The following is a 22160-nucleotide window of genomic DNA, read 5'->3' as shown; positions in this document are numbered from 1 at the left end:
ATTGTATATACGACGCATTATTATATATACTTCTATAATCGCCAATAGTGCATGCCACGAGAACAAAATGTATTACTTATATAGGTATATCTAGATTTTTTTTATATTCGTGTAATTACATATATAAAAAAAAAAATCGCATCATAATTATCGTTACATAATTATAACTATGCTAAATAGTATAATGAAAAAAAAAACTGTAACACTAAAGTAGTAGGTATAGGGGAACAAAGTACTGTTTTATTAAAATAATATTTACGCAGGGCTATAATTAGACTATATCTGCACCCTAACAACGCTCTAAAAATGTCCGGTAGCGATTTAGTGTTTTTTACGCATTTTAATATTTTTTTGAAGTCGCGGCAAAATTATATAGTTTCAAATATTTTCATCATTAAATTGCTGACTGTATTTCTATATAATATTTCAATCACACACTTCTAACTGGATTTTTCTTTTAATTTCGAGCACAAATTTCAATAATAACTTTCGATATTATATTTATTGGCCATATAATTAATTTTATATAAGGACGAATAAATAGTTATGTTAATCGACGATAAAAACTTTGATTGTCGGATATAGTATGACATTAAAAAATATTAAAAAGAAATATATTTTTATACAACTTTAAAAGATGTTTTACCTCTTGTCACTTAATTAATCATACATATTTTATATCAAACATAATTATTCAAGAAATAAAACAACGTTATTAAATAATGTAGATTATGTATACATATATTATAATCTATACATTATAGTTTATATTATTATTATTATACTTGCATCGATCAAATATTATAATTTATACAGTTTAATTTTTTGAGTGTTTCTTATAATCTTTATATGCGATTATGATGTTTATTATGAATTCATTAAATTATATATACAATATTAAATTGATAATTTTCACTAAGGTAGATATTCGGCGAGTTAAAAAATATTGATTGATGATTATAATTTAGTATTCATATCCTGACTTGGTTATATATACATATATTTATTTATCATAAACAACTGATTGCTATAGATTTCCTTTCAACGGTAAATCGGACAATAATTAATTTAACCACAAATACAGACCATATATATATATTATGGTGTATTCGATTCAATTATTGCCCGCGTAGCATCATACATATTATATATCTAATATCTATAAATATACAACGGTCTTGTAATCTTAATTACTAATTATGTAAAAAATACATTTTAATTAGACACTTGGATAGATGTATATATCTCTACACGATATACACGAGTATAAATTATTTTACTCAATACAAATTTGTATTTGTACAATATATTAATAGGTTTATTATGTTGATGTATGCGGTACAACAAAGCGTTTAATGTAAATTAAATAAAGTATTAAACATTAGGTACACACGTCAAATAGGTATATAATATAATATAATTTTTTTTGATTCAGTGCAGCACGCATGTTATTCTGTAATTCTGTATCGTATTTAATAATTATCATCGTTTAGTCCATTTGATGTTGTCGAGTATGTTCATTTCTCCAGTGGAGTGTTTGGCTTGAACAAAAAAAAAAAAAAAATGCGATCGCTAATTAGACGTAAAAAAAACTAAACTACACGCGTGAACCACAATAAATGAGTATACGTATAGTTTATACGATGTGCATACATACATAATATTATATTATTAGCAACACAGTTAATACGATTGCTGATTACCCGCGATTGTAATCTGAGCTGCAGTATTTTCCGAGTCGTACATACGCGTAGGCTGCTGCAGGTACATTCTGTATTATATTATTATACATACATACATACATACATCGGTATACATATACCTGATGTTTATAAAATATATTATATATAATATACGTTATACATTTATGCACGCGTATAATAATACCCATCTATAGGTACACCGTACACGTTTTTGAGAGCGCACGCAGTATATGGAAAAGATTCGCGAGTAAAACGTCGTCGTCGTGTGTATCCGCGAGATGACCCTGCAACAATGTCGTACATATATAAATATATATATATATATATTGAGTAAAACACGCATATTTAAAAATAAAATAAAAAAAAAATTGCCCGATGTGTACACCTATAGTTAGCATACACTTACGTATACGATATATACGATATTATTTTGTTATTATACCTACATTATATGGAATACTTTCCTACTTTATTTATACACACGCGTACGCGTTACAACAATATAATAATGCGTGTGTATTGTAATATATATGTTATATGCTGCGTGCAGTGTGCACAGTTATTTAAAAGGTCATTGATTTAAGTGTGTGTGTGTGTGTGTGTGTGTGTATAAATCGTCGGGTGGCGTAGGCACACGCTTCGCTTTGATGGGGGGAAGGGGGAATTCGTTCACGGTGTAATCAATGTGCGATTTAGCCCCCGTATGTATACAGGACGCCGTAATAAATAATATAACATCGTACGTATCTTATAGGTAGGTATAGTAGACACGTATAATATAATTATAATCGTACAGGCTGCAGAGTCGGTTAGGTATAAGGAATCGCGAGTGGCGCGAAAAAAAGATTTCATCCACTCGATAGTGGTGTTTAAATATATTATTTTAATATTTATGTCGATATTTTTTTATTATTATTGTCTGTTAAGGCTTTAAAATCTATATAATTATTGGCCTACAATGCTTATATATTGCGAATATCAATGCATATATTATAAGGGTACCAGTTATGCCTTTATCGTATATTTATATATAAATAACAATGACAATACCTGTATATAAAGATGTTGGTATATATTACGGAAGTTGTCAATTTGGGGTTGTAGGTTCCGCGCATATTTTACGGGGCTTTCGATTTCGTCCCGTTAACTGCTCGTACTCGCTGATCAATGGGGGTGCGATTTCCTAATAAACTTTTCCGACAGAAGTCTTCATTCCGTTTACTGCAGTACCTACGCGTTATAACAATCAATATATAGTTTTTTTTTTTTTTTTTAGAAATTCGAAAAATAAAAACTCGGCTACAGTCATCCAATATGAGGGTATCAATTGATTTTTTTTTTACCAAAAAATGATTCATTTTTAACACATTTATACTCAAGTATGACTGTCGACTTTACGACATACCGCCTTGTTATTTTATCGTCTGTTCGTTAGAGTGCGCGTATATAAGATAATATGCAATAATATACATCAATGTATTATACATTAATAATGTATTATCTGTGTGTCATGGTATGTACGATGTTATGTAATGATAACGGAATTTAGACAGTTTTTTTTTTTTAAAGAGTTGAAGAGTTGTTATATTATAATTTATAATATAACAATATAATAATGATGCCTTCGATGTGTTTTATATTATATTCATGTGTATATATAGGTATACGATTACAGAGCATAATAACATTGTAATGCGGCCCTATTTCATCTAAGTACTTTTAATCACCCTAGGCGTATACGATACGGTTAATATAAATAATTATGCACGCGCTCGTAATTGAAATTGACGAACCAATATTTATATATATATTTGTTATCTAAATTTCCACACTGATAACTTTACCACACGGCTGTTTAATTGTACTTCAAACAAACGAATAAACTATGTGTATAATATTATAAAATAATACAAGTTTATAATATACTGCAACATTAAGCCTATATAATATAATATATATATTATTATAATGAACACGGAGGAACGAATAATTATCGTCACTTGATAACATTTCAAGCGACCTTATACATCACTGAAGCTATATCCATATCATAATATGTATATTTTTTTCAATTTCTTTTTTTCGTATTATGTTTTTAATACACAAGAAAACGAATACAAAGTGGTATTAGGAACTGTATACATATTATATCACTAAATAAAGAAAAATAATATACGATTTACCTACGTATGATCGAATTATTATATTGTTAAATATAATAATATCATCTCTTCCAGCGTAGCAATTTTTTTTTTTTTAGAAAGCATCTATACAGAGTTTAACACGATATCTAAAATTTAGAATAAAAAAATAAAAATATCTATTTACCTCCTTTAAATACATACTTGTAGTGGTGGTAGAGAGTTCAAATAATATAATATACTGATAGAATTTTCCACCGGTAATCTAGAATTATATGTGTTTGTGTGTGTGTGTGTGTGGTCAGGTCACGCAGGTTATAAACATTTTTTTCGCGCGCAATTTTAGAAACACATTCTAAACACTATTAGTGTGTTCCGCGTGAAAACATACGCAGTGAACATCAAACGTTTAACGTGTGTGCCAGAGTATATAATATTTTTAACAATAATAATAATACATTAAAATATTTTACTGGAGTTGTGTATCGTCCGCAATTAGACAAAAATAGCTATTTGAAAACATAATATTATTTATAATAAACCTAATATAAAATTCTAAAGTTGTGGCAAATTGCATTTATACTTGCAAATATGCATAGACGCATAGTAATATTATCATAATAAGTATAGGTGTAACAATAATTATAAAAAACAAAACAATATAAAGAAAATTGTAAAGTAAAAATGCATTGGCATGATTTAAATTTTAAAAAGTGCAACAGTCTAACCTTGAAATTGAAAAAAAAAACACTGAAAAATACAATTTTTAATTAAAGTCATTAGAGAAAACTACATCCGCAAATGTATTCTGAACAAATTCAACCTAATATAGGTATAATACGAATTCCATAGCTCGAGTAACATTAAAAAAAAAAAAAATAACAAAAAAATACCAACATTTCAAAGTGGTAATTTCTAAATCATAAAATCGATAATTTGTTTATTCGGTGTACATTTTGTTTTTGTTTTACACGTACCTCGTTTTACTTGATACCATAAAAGTTGAAAAAATAAAAAACAATGAAAACGTCACCGACACCCCGTGAGTCCGATATCGCCGGTATATATCGCTACATGACCGGACAACCATTACGCTCTAAACAACGTGGCTATAAAAATACGAGTCCAGCTACTGCTGCAATAATAATACGAAACGCATAATATTGCGTCTTCATAACACATCATCACGACTATCGCGCACGTGGACTACCGCGGTCTCGTATACATATTATTTTACACGACGAGATTGCAGCGCTAGATATTATTATATATATATTTTTAAATATCTATTCCGAGACGCACAGACGCATCACCACTTGTATAATGAAACAACGAGCTATATAATAATGCTGACGGAATAAATATATATGCATCGCACACACGACGTATTATGACTTACAACGGTGTATATAATAATATAATATGGTACCGCGGTATCTCTTAAGCCTACATATATTGTATAATATAACGACCGCGTTTGAGGTGTTTACAATTCGATTCGTCCGTCTGCAGCGCCCGCAAATATAGACCTATAGTGTCTCGTAGATAGGTATATATTAAATGTAAATTACAGTTTATAAACGTATGTGTAGGTACATCATATTATAATGTATAGGTACGCATATTATTATTATTATTATTATATACGATGTATTGATTATGGCGGTTCATAACAAATTACCGTGCAATTCTGTCGCGCGCGCGCGCGTGTGTGTGTGTGTTTGGTAATATTTACAGCGGTTAACGCCATTATAATAAAATATTACATCGCGATATTATTATAATATATTGTACGAATACGATTATAATATGCATTTTGATTAGTGACGAATTCGCGCAACACGGTGATTACTGTTATTATATACTTATTACCTATTGTATGTGTTTCGCGGCTACTTTATGTAAATAGTCGACATCGTATGTATAACATACAGCGATTGGGTGTGTGTGTGTTATACAAATACGCGTTTAGGGAACGATTATGATTTACCAACAAATTAAAACTCGCGCTTTTCCCCGCGGTCCTGTTTACCTATATTATAATAATATATATCGTTCGGTTAAAAACGTGTAGCATGTAAATATAGCCGTGTCAACGAACGTTATAATGATAATCATCGTATTCCGTGTACGTGTATAATGTGTATAATGTACAGAATGATCTTTTTTCGACGCAAGACCTTCAATTATTTCGGAATAGTTTTACAATATTTTCCTTTGCTTTACTTATTCAGATCCTGGAACCTCTGGTAGGTATGTGAGTTAAAAAATAATTGTTATCCCCTGCCTGGCTCGTAATACATGTTATAGGGCATTAATATTATTACCTTCACCGATAAATACGTGGCTTTTAATTCATTGTAACGGTATACCTATACTACAATTATCGTATTCAAAACACATAACATGATTTTCTTAATATTATTATATATTATAATTCTGGTTAATAGCTTATGTTGATATCTTTTTACACATAAAAGTTGTAATAGATTAAATTTAAAACTGTAATTTTATATATAATATTTTGGTTGTAAAAGTATGGAAATATTTTTACCATAGTTATTTAAGTGCTACTTATCAAAATATAAATAAATTATCTGGGATGCTGCCAAACTGTCAAATGCCGAAACGATATAAGCCTTTCAATCAATATATATATACAGTTCACGTTATCTCTATAGGTTATATATCTATATAATCACTTTAAAAATAAACCCAACCTAAATATCGAGACAATGAATATGAAACTGTCTCAGTTTTATATCAGAGGATCCGCACAATACTTTAGTCTCAAGCTCAAATCTCCTCATCGAGTATACAATATTATCGTCTATAAATCATCACTTACTGATATGACGCTATAATGTCTCTTCGATGGATTAGTATAAAATAGTAATCATTTTGTAACACAAAACAGAGATCAGGTCAAAAATAACGTTATATGTTATCGACAATACCAATTGTTCCAGTTACTTTAGGTATAACTTTAAAATGTTATTAAAAGTGATTGATCGAAGGATATTATCCTACACATTTAGATAATAACTTACAATAAGGCAATAAGAACCGATAAAAATTTATAAGAATAAAAATATAATATATAATAACATAATCAATAACCATTTGAAAATAATTAAATCATTGTCCTTTATGTTATAAAAGATTTATAAAACCATTGTATCACAATCGTAAACATTTCGAAGCGGAACAATGATAAAATAATAAATATAATATACCTACTTTTGCGTAAATACTATTTTAATTATTTAAAAAAATATTAATGTTTTAATGATACTTTTAAAGCACAAGTGGGTGTTACATTATACATTTATTATAATATGATATACTCGAATATCATCCCCGGAGATTCCGACGAAGGCAAAACTGTTACATAATACACAAGCATTGAATGTAGGTACCTACCTAACGGCGGTTTATACACGGTCAGAATAAACTGAAATAGTTTTTTTTTTTTTTTTAACTATAATCATAATATTTAACGACGGGTTTACTTTTATTATTTAAACACGCGCGTTTATACACCTCTTGAAAAAAAGCGTTTATTCGTCTAGAACATATTATACTAACACAGTAACACCGGTATCACCATACAGACCGTTTTTATACTATCCCAATAATAATAGAAACTTTTTCATCTCGTCCTCGCGAATTTATAATATTCGTTCGTGAACGATTGGTAAATTTAAAACTTATACAGAAGTTACGAATATTGTTAAATCTTAATGACGATTTCTAGTTCTAATGTGTGTTACGTATATCAAGACACAATTGACTCGTATAAATTAATTGATTTAAAAATCTTTTTTTTTCATCATCTAAAACAGCAATCTTATTCCGTTATATATATACTTTAATATAAAAACGATTTATTTTCAATAGGTACCTACTTATTATTTTTAAATACTGAAACGTATAATTATTGCGTATTTGTAGGAACCGTGTTCATATACGACTGGGAATGGAAGTATAATAGATTATTAGCGAGTTTTTTTCTATTAAAATTATACCGCGTGGGGATGTGAGAACTTTGTCCAATATAGGCAATAGGTATTTACGTTACAAATTACTACTGTTTATACGAGTGCAAAGTTTATAATATAGTCGGACGTTGGTACGTAAAAAGAAACATTAGGTATTCGTTTAGGTACCTACATGAAATACTTTCCGCGATTATTCATAAACACCATTATTAATTGCGCATATTATATTAATAAAATATTGCTATTAATGAAATACACAGACATGCGCGTTTACGCCGTACTGCTCCAACTATACCTAATATATATATATAGATCATATATTGTAGGAAGTCTAATATTATAAATTTGCATGTTTGTCGTGGGTACATTCAAATACAATGAGTACAAATACATAAGTGTGTGTATATATATATATGTGTGTGTAAAAGTAAAATTATTAAAAAATTGAGTCGACTTTTCGTTTTTACCACTTTGGTTGTGTGCTGCGCACGCTGCACATATTATACAAAATACATTTTTTGTCTTGAACGCAAACGATTTCAATATTAACTTTTGACTGTAATTCGCGTGTATTCCATATGGAAATATTTCTGAGCTCGTAAGTAATATAATATAATCCGTGTGTCTAGACTATATATTATAACACAAAATATGGCGTAATGAATTAATAATTGTTTAAAAATTCAAAATTGTTAAAACAATACATTTATATGAAATATTTTAAGTAACTACGTTCACATTGTGTACACGGCTATATAATTATACGTTTTAAAACTGCTCGTGCGTAATATATATATATATATATATATGTGTAAGTATATCGCTTATATACCTATATTATTGCCGGGGTCTTATAAATTATAGTTGTACGACGCGACGAGATTGAGTCTAGACCGATATACGAAAATAAGCAGACGCTAACAATATATATAATATACAAGTATAATATATTATATAATACAGTGTACACGCGTTAATGACTGTTTGACACGAATATTTATAGGTCCAACGTTTTCGTCGTGATATCTCGATAGAAAACGACTGACGGTTAAAATGAGTCTATATGTACTCGGATGTATATAAATATTAATTACAATTTTTACCCCTCGTAAACTTATTTTGTCTTCGCGTCCTACAAAATTCTTAATTTATCAATCGAAGATGAAATGTTCGTTTCCATAAATTACATAGATACTATAATATATCCTTTTAATTACTGCACTATGTTTGCAGACTTAACATTTGATTTTCTTATTGTGTTAGCGCCGAAGTTATCGAATAAAAACGACAACCATAACAGAACTCAGTTATATTTAAATATTAAATTTATGCCGTGATTCTAGCCGGGAACGAAAATTGTCGGGTGATTCTTGCTTTTTTTGGTAATTTTTCTTGAACTCTGCTTAAATGTGGCCATCTTATGTACACAGAGATCACCGTTTTTTACTTGCCAAACGATGTCTGACCTAGTGGGACCGAAAGCGATTTCACGAGTTCTTCCGACAGGTCTGCGATCATCAGGTGTATCGTACGACGACGTGTAATGATGTTATTTAACCGAAGACTGTTACAACGATATATAAAGTAATAATATGATAATGTTATGACGATCATCCATTGTGGGCGCGATCAGCTGTGTTGCGTGTGCACGTATGCCAAGGTCAACGGCTGACCCAATTGCCGGGCCATTACCCAGAGGGTCGTAACGCGTTTTCAACCACCCCCTTACCACAAGCGTTATATTTATATGTGTGTGTGTGTGTGTGTTATGCGTAATACGTATTAAACGAAATACTATAAATCGGTAATGGCCGACGACCGGTTAGGGAGAGAGAGTAAAAACTAAAAACGCGAAAGAATCACAGTTTTTGTCCGACAGATGACGCGTTCGCGTGGCACGGTCGTCGTCGCCGCGAGATCATGTAGAATGTCGATATATTATTTACGGATGCTGTGCAGCGGTCGCGCATCTCATCATCTCTACACGTAATAATATAGGTAGGTACACGGCGCAGTAACGATAATATCGCGCGATCGCTATAGTATAGACGCCGCCGACAATAAATTTAAAACGAATCAGATTTTCAGAAAAAAAAAAACAAAAATAAAACCCGTCCGGGCAATAAAATACTAGGTATTATATTATTACAGTATAGGTATAGATAGGAGAGACGAGAGCGCCCGCGCATAAAAACGGAATCCGACGACGCGCGGACTTTTATTAGCTGTTAACGGAGCCCCCGTGACGGCGCGCGACGATAATCGTCCGACAAGCGCCTACTCGCTATACGTGTTTATTTTTTATTTTTAAGTTTATACCGTCATTATTCGACATTTTTATTATTTTTATTATACCAGTCGGTTCTCCGCGTCACGGAACTACGGTCGCCGCTCATTTATATACATTAGTATACCTATAATGTACTTATTATACGAGTGTAATACACGTACGCCGCGTAATTCGGTAGTCGTATTAGTCGTTGATGTTGTAGTAGTTAAACCGCAATAGTATTATTATTATTATTACTATTATAGTACCTATCTCTTTATAAATTAATATATCGTACATTTACGTGTTCGTAAAACGATATGCAAATTTGCACATTATACCCGCGCGCGCGTGTGTGAAGTATAATTCGCGCTGCCTGCATATTATATACATAAGATATCATTATGATATTGTATAGTATAGACGAGCGACCATCGCGGTACAGGTGCAGTAGCAGCTATAAGTGTAACGAATATATATATATACACATACACCACGAGGTAGTAACCGGTGAAATATGGCGGCCGCGAGATCGATTTAAAACGACCTGATATTATATATTATATTATACACACGTATTAACAATCGTATTATTATAGTTATTATATTAGATCGACGACAGATGACGCCCATTAAAAATACACAACCTTCCTCAACGAGCAAAACCTTGGATGAATTTTTTTTTATTTTACACGACACACTCGGCCAACTCGTCGACAATGAATACACGACACAGCGTATGTCGTACGCGTTTGTATCTAAAATTCTAAAAGAAGCGTTTAGATATTTTAAAAGGTTGTCGCTGATACAATAATACATTATAATACCTACTCCTTTAATGTGGTAGTATACACTGCGGTTTAATTTACTTACGAAAATAAATTATACCATATTAGCTCATGCCATCAGACCATGTAATTCTGTATAATCGTGAAAAACTAATAGATCTACAAAATCCTAATATATTTATATAATATTAATTTAGTCTTCTGAGGCGATTTACCAAACAATAATTATTTCTATACGCAGGTAGTTCCTCGATTAAATCTTTGCGTATATTTTAATTTAATTTTTATGTTTCATTAAATTTATGTACGCCGGAAAGAATATATAATGGCCTTTTAATCAGTTATCTAAGGTTACACTAACGTCACTAACACAGTTTTCATATTTTTTTTTCGGTATAGACCACATCAGTTGTACAATAGATCACTATACGTCATCGCAGTGGAAAATAATAAATAGATTGTACGTTTAAACAACATCGCCAAAGGGTTTAATAGCTTATCATAACATGCATTTGCATAAAATATCTTTCTAAAATTTACGCACATATATATGTATATACACACTACACGTATGAACGGGAGGTGCCCATTTATTATTTTTAATCGATTTTTGTTTATAACTGAATTACAAACATTATGAAGCTGAATTATATACCTACGTTTAAATGTGTATAATGTTCACAGCTACGTTTGAATTTAGTTTTAATAACTCCATTGTTTTATGCAAATATGTTGAGAGCGTATAACAATTCATTAAATAAAAAAAAATGAAATTAACAAAGTAGCCACACATCAAAAACTATAGTATGACTGTATAAACGACCTGAAAAATAATTAAGGAAATAATTAAATTGAATTTGATGAATTATGTTCGTATATATAAACTGTTAATTTACCACTGTGGCTCTGCCGTTAGACGAGCACGATCATATATAATACTTATGTATTGTTATTCATATATGTATTAATGTATTCGGTGTTCTGCAGGATTCCCGAACGTTTACTTGACAAATCTGAAATCACATAATATAGATTATAGGTATTAAAATATTTGAAATAATTATACGGAACTCAATTTATTTATTTTATGACAAAGGCGTGTAATATAATTTAAATAACTTTGGATGGGTAACAGCGCACTCTGTCAAAAATGTTTATAATCATTTTTTAACAAGCTGCATAGCATTATCGTGTTAGCCGTTTGTCATTATTGTTATATCATATTCAAATAATAGTATAGGTTGAATATCTATATTCATAAAACAAAACGCTTTTCGGACGTATAATTTACGGTTCATAATAAACCTACGGTAAAAACATATATGTACACGACGATGGCCGCGGGACCATGTAAAATAGATATTTTCGATTTACAATATATTACGTTATGATATATGATATGTTTTATAGGCAAACGTCCCGTCGCGCGTCTATATATATAATATGGTATACGAAATAACAAAGCGGTCTCTACTCGGTTTGCGGCCATAGGCATCTAATACACACATGCGCACAGGCTCGCGCAACCTCTCTCACTCTCTCCGACAGACACATACACATTCACACACACACACAAGCAAATAGTTGCGATTTCGTTAAACATTTTAATTTTATCCTGCCGAGTACACATACGAATGCTGTACACGTTATGGGTGCAATCGTCGTCGTCGTCGTCAGTGGCTCGTTTTACAGGGTCACTCGTAGATACTTATAAGTGCCTTAGTTATAATATATATATATATATTGGAAAAACGCGATTAACAATACCGACTTGGCCTTAGACCGTATGGATAAAATATGACGTAACGTACTTATATAATATTCACTTGCACGAGGCGCACCTAAAAATGTCTCGTTTCGAATCCCCAACAGGTCGTGTTATACATGGAGCCCACAAAACGCGCGCGCCCGTTCGTTCACATATACAATTGTAGGATTTATTGATCACCCTTTCCCGAAATATAAACCACAAACACACACGCATACACACACTCACACGTTTATAAATACCCTACATATGCGCTTTCGCAAGTTTTCCAATGCGTATCGCCGCAATCCTCTTTTGGAGTCCGGCCATAAATCCGTTTCCATAACCACGACGGCGGCGGCGGTGTACGTTCGCTAATAGGGTAAAAAAGGAAATAAAATTCCCACAACGTCCGTCAAGTATGAATCGTGTGACGGGGTTCCGAGTACAAAACGGAGAAAAAAAGAAACAATAATAATAATAATAATAAATAAATACTTTGTTTAACGATTGTTGCTGTATTATATGTATATTAATACCTATCATATATATGTGTTGTGGTGGTAGCGGTCATAGCGGTGTAAACCAGTCGAACGGCGGGAATGTTACTCGGAGCGGAAAAAAATGGAAAATAATATTTATATGTAAAAAAAAAAAAAAGTATACTCATATAATAATAAATAAATAACTAACAACTATGCAGTAATTAAACTCGCGACTTGACTACAACGATTTATTACACGTTTTCTTTCTTTTTTTTCTCATTTTTATGTTATTGCTTTCGGTTAATTGCTTATTATTATTATAATATACACCGATATTATTAAACGGCGTTTTAAACGTTCGCAAATGGCGTGCAAATAATGAAATGTTGTTATAATAAACCATCGCGCGTTATGTATAGAGTGTATCTAATATGTTAGTTTATATATATATATGTTATGCCGACTTCTATGTCGCTGCCAGTTGCCGCCGACGAAGTAAACCTACCTATACCATTAATATACTTGCAGTATTTATGCATCCGAATGAAGTGCACGAGAAATGCACACGACTCGTTATATACTTTTTTTACTGTTATTCTATGCGTTTTGTTTTCGTATATCATTTTGGCCAAGTCCATTTGATTGTTTAATGCCATATTGCAAGCTCGGTGTATACATCACTGGTCAAGGGTCAACATTATTATGTTGGTCGTCAAACATATTATATTATTAAATGTTATACCGCGTGTGATATAACACGATAACATTACGAGTACGGGAGTCATATTATATACGTGAAATGGTGGTGACACGTTTCGTTTGAAGTTTGATGCGTCGACAACACAAAAACAAAAACCGTATCTAACAACAAAAAAAGCATCGTTCAAAATACGTTGTGTGTGTGTTTGTGAAACACAGGAACGTGTTAAAACATGGTCAGTTATGCAGTATAATATTATAATATATACCTGTATGATATAGGTACACCTACGTAGTTAAAACATCGTAATATACGTGCGCGCGCCATTAAAATCGATAAATACACGATGAGTGTAATATATACATGGTAATTAATTCGTATAAATATGTGTTTTGTGAGCGCCGATTTAGATGTGGCGCTATTAACTGTTTATCGAATCATCGCGAAATTAATATTATACTATACTATAATACTACTACTACTACTAATACTAATACTAGTAATACTACTACTACACTATAGTTTAATAACGACGGTTGATAATTAATAACAACATGCTTTATAATAAATTGATAGGTAATTAAAATTAAAAAAAAAAAAACGATTTTTCTCGGTATCTATTTAATACATAAATATTATTATAACGACCTCAAACGTTTGTAAAAAAATTTTACCCAACAGCTTGAATGTAGATAAACATAAATCGTCATAATATGTTTTGAATTTTTCGTGTCAGTTTTTTTTTAATTTAAAAGTTTTTATCAACAACAATATTGACTATAGCAGCAAAGTCTGATATGATAAATTATTATAAGTTTATTATTTTTTTATTAATCACAAATTGACTTACCTAGTGACTAGTATCAAGCTCCATAACGAAACGTGTGGCTTCTGAAACCCAAATAGGTATACGAATACAATAACACCGCTAGGGAATAATTACCACCATATAGTAGGATATGCATTGGAAACCTGTAGCAATCCATCAAATTCACTGATAATTAAATCGAAGGTGCGCATTGTATAAAATATGTTCTGAAACAAAAACGTATACGAACGTGATTAGAGTTGTATAATATGTGTAGTCGAATATTTTACATTACATTACTACGAGTATTATAATATACGATTGAGACAATCCGTGTTTTTCTTATAATAAATTATATCCGAGAGTGTATATACTCTACATACACTCTCGTGATGGGAACATGGAAATCAACTAAATAAGATTACTATTAAACGCTCATGATGTATTGCAATACGCGGCCGTATGCAATGTATAATACTTAATATAGTTAGGTATATATACGGTGTGTACCTATATACATGTGTATTGTGTATATTAAAACAGCTTATATAATATATATTATGTTACTGAAAACCGTGGTACCTGTTTATAACATTACGGATAATTAGATGTTCGGGCTAGGAGACGAATTATTGTTAAAACAATATTTTTGAATGTTAGATGAAAATTCAAAAGTATCTATTTATAAACATTTGAAGTTAATCGAAAATAAGTAATTGAGGTATGTTCGAAAATCGCTTGCAAAAGACGACGTTTTTAATTTATATTATTAAATAACTTTTAACGAAAAAAAAATATTATTGCATTAAAAAGATCTAAGGTTAATCAACTCTGTATAGAGCGTTGATTATTAGGTTATTTTGTGTTATTGAATTCAGCGGCAAGTTTTCGAGACGTTATCTTTATTAGAATTTTAGTAATCATACAATATGTATACATAAATGTAAATACATATGTTTAATACACAGATTGTAATATAAATGCATATAATACTATTATATGCCCATAGTGTTTTCAATGGTTAAAAGATTCTTTTTTTATACTAGCCACCGCGTGCTTTATAATATATTATATCACGGCATATTAGTATTTTTTCGCGTACCTAATAAATATTAATTCAACAGTAATCGATCAACGGTATATATAGATAGAATGAAGGTATAGGTATGTAGAATAAAGATTTCAAAATAACTATTACATTATATTGCATACGTCTAGATCGTCACGAAATGTACGCACGTCATTTAATATATAATCTACCATAGTGCATTTTTTGATGGTATTACCTCTTCGTCGTCGTTACGACCAGTTTTCGTCGCTTTCGATATTTACTAGAAACAATAAAAAAAAACTAACTCGAAGGCGCCGACTACGCTGCCGGTGAAATCGTTCAATTATTTTCCAATAAACACGATGAATAATGTACAGAATAATAACCTAATAATCGCCGAGCGTTAGAATTTATAATACATATTATATACGTGCTCAAGCTAATATAATACACCGCGAGCGTATTATCGATTTAAAACGAGAAATTTATACGGTTTACACGCCGCAAAAGGGTTTACGATGTATGCAAACGGACTCGGCGTGCAATAGATTTCCGGCCAAATTCACGAGCGCGCGCGGCTCAGTTATCGTTAAAATATGCGTACAAATAGCGTATATTAATTATAATTATATATATATAATATAATTATTACGGCCGAGCGTCGGACGGCAGCAATATGGATTATGTGCGATTATATTTAAATTTGTCGCTTTTCCGGCGTGTCAGGCAGAATTGAATAACGAATTGCAATAATAATAATATATATATTGTGTTGCCGAACATGTGTGTGCAGCTGCAGTAAGCGGTCGAGCGTTTTTTGAGCTGCGCTAAAAGCCGAAAACCCTCTCGTAATACAGAGTGATTATTTAATCGCGAATCAGCCGATATCCCGGCAAGAGTAAGATATGTTAAAATTATTTTAACTTTGAGAATACATACTGCAGTTTTATATTATTCTATGTAAGAGACAAACAGCTAGCAGTTTATTAATTCTTAAAATGATAAAAAAAAAAAAAACACGACTGATATAAGAATTTCTCATATTTCCTAAAATGTCGCCAGCCAGTTCATCCTGTATATATAATTATCATTTTCGTATAATGTGTGCAGTAAAATTTTCGTAATCCAGTCATGTATCATGTAATACACCCGTTTCCGTGGTCAAACGACAGGCGAGCGCGAGTGTACCCTGTGGTACGCGTCGTATTTATATAGGTAGGTGGACGTGACGTGCCGAGGCCGAGGACCTTTTTCCGACCATGTGTGCGAGCGACGTGTGTATGTGTGTATGTGCTTGCGTGAGTTCCGACCGAAGGACCGGAAGGAAGGAAGGAAGGAAGTGACCCCAATTATACGCGCGATGTGCGTATGTGTGTGTCGCACAAACATGTATATATTATAATATTTCGTTGATATTATACTATAAAATAAGAATTAAACCGTATAATATACGCAGTCTCAAATACATCACAAAATGTCACACATTTCCCAGACACACGCAGGACGACGCGTGTATTATCTGATACATGGCGATGGCGCCGTAAACTCGATAAGAGTTGGGTTTATAAATGTCAAGAATGGAAATTATCATCAGCAGCGGGTCATCGAATCGGCAGCGCGCAGCCGAAAAGTTTTCGAGCGTTATTATAATATTGTATCTCCTTGTTGTTTTAACGTGAACCTCGTTCGGGTCGAGGACCGCGCGCGCGTCGGTAGGAAAACGGGATTTACTCGATCGCATATACACCGAATGTAGAAGATAATATATTATTATAATCGACAAATTATATTCCGGTTGACCGGTATATGGTGTAAGTCTCCGGTGCCCGGCGACCACTTGGTGTTGAACAAACAGCCTTATCGTTCACGCGCGGTGGACTTCCGAGGAAAACGATATTATATGCGCATAAATATAATATATTATAATATACACGAGTCGGTACATATATTATTATAACGCAAGAGAGTGGACAACGGTCACGCGGACAACGATAACCACCGGTGCCGCTGCCACCTCCTCTTACTATGCCCTAAATCTCTCGCTTGCAATAACATACGACTTGTGTACGTATATTAATAATAGTTAGTATAAAGTATATTAGACTATTATGCAGTGTGACCCGTTCTCCTGAAATTCGTGTTCCTGTTGTTCATCGCCGCGGAGGTCGAATTACGATGAAAAAACAGTACACGTAATTTAAATATTATCATCTAAATTAAATAATAATAATACCTAGTATCGGTTTACGTTTTTTTTTTTTTTTTTTTATCGCATCGTAACTAAGTAGACACTATTGATCTCATTATTTATTAAATGTATATTTTTTAAGCAATATAATGTAATATGAGATTCATCTGAAATATTTTTTTTGAGATTTTTACGACCGACATTATACACCGTTTAGACATGTTTTTAAAAACTGTTTATCAAATGACGCAGCATAGAAGTTTTTATGTTAACCTACACTAACTCACGCATAAACGATCATAAAACGTTTGCTAATTGATAAAAATATCGGGTAATTGTTTAAAATCAAATCACGTTTTATACAGACCAAACCATAATATCATAAAATATTTCATTCAACGGTGAGTCGGCTATTAAGACATAAATCTACCTAGTCGTTATTTTTAAAAAGTTATAAAAAATAAATTTAATTTAATATCGTTTCTTCGGATCACACAATACTATCGTCATTTATAATTAATACAATTAATACAATAATAACAATTATATTATTAATTACGATCTGATTTCCCTTGACACGTTAGGCACATACACATATACAGCGTTTCATATAATGCGACAGAAAAACATAATATTATATAATTTATAAGTAAAATATACTATATAATTTATAAATAATTAAAACGCAAATATATGATTGGTTTGCGTTGATAAAGATGGCTACTAAATCTGTCGAACACGCGACACATAAATGTAACTACATAATAATGCGATGTAAAATAATTAAAATAATAGTACAATACCATAGTAATATTATATTTATGTAATCTTATTATTTATTATAATAATAATAGATCATTTAGGTTTAACGAGCAAAAATGTGTAGGCGCCATCGATGTAATGTTTTTTCTGTTCATTATCTCGTTAACAATAACAAAATATGGGCTTTTTTTTTTTTTTTTTTTGATAACGCAAAATTACAACGCAATTCACGCATTTTATATAACTTTTATAAATGTATTCGCACAACATTATTAATTAGCGATTGTCAATGAATTATATGTATATATGTAATTTTCTCGTTCGCCTTGATCGAATCTGGTACGGAATTGCTCTCGTTTATCGCATATACTCGTTAAATGGTGATCATACGATATTTGGAAATGTATGCGTACGAGTATTTCAAACCGGTAGTTTGCCGGCGTGACGACGGTTGAGCTTCGGTAACCAATAGCGTACCTAATTAAATATTGTTCGATTTTTGTTCTTAACAAATGGTTTTAGAAACTATAAACCGATGAGAGTATAGGAATACGCGAAAAAAATCTTCCTATTAACGATAAAATCGAGAAATAGAAAAACAGTCTAGTATAGTTATTATTTACGACGATATGCATAATACAGTCGTGCGTGAAACAAATTGCGAACAACGCAGGCGTTGAAGAATTAAAAAAACACCAAAAAAAAAAAAACGATAATTATTATAGAATGAAATGCTTATAATATTATATTGTCGGAGTTGCTTTATACACGCGTAATATTATGTATATTTTACGAGAATTTATATTACACGCGAATGACCTATGTGCGCGCGGGTGGCAGTGGCGGCGGCGCTTTCCGGCGAGGTTCGGCACCGCGGCATGGTGAGAGGGACGGTTTCACCCCTTAAGGGGCAAAATGGCAGGGCCCGGCGGCGAGCGGCTGCCGGACGGATATTTAGCATGCCCAGGAGACCCGTTTAAATCAATATAAGAAACCCTCTTATAACGTGTATACAAACATGTACACATACATTCGTATATATATATATATATATATATATATATATGTGTGAATAAATCTCGCCGCGCGCAATATAATATATTATATGTATAATAATGCATAAGCGTACGCGCTACTCCGCGAGCCTGGCGAGGTTAAACCGCATAGTGTTTGTTTTCCGTTAATGAGGCAATAATAATAATAATAATAATAATAATATAAAGATAATAACTGACTCGTGGTGGCGATAATTATTTTTTTAAGCGTCCACCTCGATGTGATATCATAACGTACGAATTACGCAATATTTTAGATAGCTACATAATAGGTATATATTGGTGGCGAACGGTTTACGAAAACTTAAATGAAACAAATTTGCACTTACCGACGACGGTGATGGCGTTGAACGACGGTGATGATTCCGGCGCGGACGCGTTCGACGAAATGCGACGCATTTCGACTCGGGATCTAGGTACCATAACACACACACACACACACACACATACATACATATGTGGGTACGTGCACTGTCATCGGCATTATTGTACGTGTATAATAATAATACACACATGCACGCCGGGCAATAAATAACGTAAAGTGAAAGTTTTCAAAGGTGAAACTCGTTTTCGGCATCCCCTTTGTTTGTCTTTTGGACACCCTCAGGTATATAATACTATGTCGTATCCTCACAATAGACACCCGGGGACACCGCCATCATTGCCACTGCACGCGGTGCCTGCAGCAGTGTGTATATATGTATATGCTTACATTGCGAACTCGGGTTGCACACGCATATATATATATGCTCATTTATGTGTAGGTATTATAGGTAGGTCTGGTACACGTACCCCTAACCACGGGACCCGTTGACAATGCCTGGATTTCGATTCTGTACGCTCCACGACGACCGCCAACACCAACACCGCTGCTCGCGGGAGACTAGGCCGACTAACCAAACAGTAGCGCACGTTAGACCTTGAGTAGCGTGAAATCGGTTTTACAAAAAAAAAAAAAATTATTTTTAAAATCCGGTAGCAAATATTTCGACACATTTTTGTTCTCGTATTTTTCTTTTTTTTGTACTCGCATTTTTTTAATGTGCTCCCGCCGCTACAGGACGTCTTATTATATGCTCTGTGGTCATTTGCAATCAAAATAACGTTTAAGAATTTTTTTTGTGCACCCGCGGACTATAAACAATTTATACTCCACAACCTTTTTTTAAGGCACACCCCGAAAACCAATCCTCTATCGACTATGTCGTAAACGGTTCCGGTGCGTGATGTATAATATATATATAATATTAGTACAGTATAAACGTAAATAGGTACGGGGTTCAACTATCAGGATGTGCGTTTATATACCCCTTTACTCGTGTATACGAGTGTTTAAAACATAAAGAAATCGTTCTTCGAATGCTCATGGAATTACATTATTTATTAGTTTATTACAAACGAGTTCACCTATATATATATATATATATATATATATATATATATATTTATACCGTACGTATACGCATATGTAGACGGTAATTATTTCCTAAGGCATTTTAAAAAATTTTCAGATAAAAAAAATGTACCTACTAATTCTTTTATACATATTATTATTATTATATAATAGTTATTAATTTATTACATATATTATACGTTTAATGAGACGGTCGTATTATATCGGCACCGTCGACCGCCTATAATGCCTAAACACGAAAGAATTCGTCAGGTCGCGATAATAATTAACAAGTACTAAAATAATACCAGTTTATACGAATGCGCACTCGCCCCGCGCAGTCTACAATATATATTATATTATAGGCATACAATATATAGGATGTGGCGATCGCTAGATACCAGCGGCAAGGTAAACGTATACTGAACAATCGTGTTTCGTAATAACATTGTACACTATTATTTTGTAAGCAAGCATCTCTATGTACGTACCGAGTCTATTTTATAGCAGTGATTTATGTGATTATTCTGTATAAAAGCAAAAATTAGTATACCCGAATGATAAAATAAATTCGTTGTAATAATAAGGGTCGAAAAAAAATTGTCACACGTCTTCAGAAGACTTGTTAGTTTACATAATGTATTCGCGTAGGTAAAGCGTTTTATTATATTTATTTTTAAGCCAACCCGCCGCGATACCTAACGTTTAAAATTAAATTAAAAAATAATTTAGTCTAAGTCGGATAACTAATGATTTTAGCCGTATAGTTATATTGTATTTAATTTTTTCTTTTTTTTCGTACCCCGACCGTACCTAAATTTCAAAATATTATAATGTACAGTGTATAGAGGTTAGCGAAAATCGAATGGTAAAAATGGTTTTTGTATTACAAACTCGTTTTTGTTCTATCCGACCGCGTTGGGGGTGGGAGAATTACTTTGGGCAATACATCACCGGTAACATCTCAATTAGAAAGAAAGAGAACCGTCCGTTTTTTCTTCCCTCGCCGCCACAGTAACCGGCAACTCTATACCATGATTGTATGTGTGTATGTGTGTGTATGTGTATG

General features: G+C 32.2%; 1 protein-coding gene and 1 long non-coding RNA gene across 10 annotated transcripts in view; one reads left to right on the top strand and one right to left on the bottom strand.

Moving 5' to 3' along the window:
• The window catches only part of LOC132921754 (homeotic protein ultrabithorax-like), a 238853-nt gene that overhangs the window by 1699 nt on the left and 214994 nt on the right, over positions 1–22160 (top strand).
• LOC132921756 (uncharacterized) overlaps positions 1291–22160 on the bottom strand; it is an 85527-nt gene continuing 64657 nt past the window's right edge. For 4 of the 9 annotated variants that reach the window (XR_009660944.1, XR_009660940.1, XR_009660941.1 and 1 more), the window contains 5 exons: positions 14685–14869; positions 11799–11915; positions 11562–11725; positions 2754–2933; positions 1291–1987 (listed from right to left, as the gene is read on the bottom strand). This is a non-coding gene — a long non-coding RNA (uncharacterized LOC132921756). Of the gene's footprint in view, positions 1988–2753; positions 2934–11557; positions 11726–11798; positions 11916–14684; positions 14870–20027; positions 20163–22160 lie in introns of those variants that run through there. The other 5 variants (XR_009660939.1, XR_009660942.1, XR_009660937.1 and 2 more) reach the window with 5 other exon arrangements.

Source organism: Rhopalosiphum padi, chromosome 2, assembly GCF_020882245.1.
Source record: "Rhopalosiphum padi isolate XX-2018 chromosome 2, ASM2088224v1, whole genome shotgun sequence".
Classification (NCBI taxonomy): domain Eukaryota; kingdom Metazoa; phylum Arthropoda; class Insecta; order Hemiptera; family Aphididae; genus Rhopalosiphum; species Rhopalosiphum padi.
The sequence above is the reverse complement of the archived record's forward strand: the minus strand, read 5'-3'. Positions and strand labels throughout refer to the sequence as shown.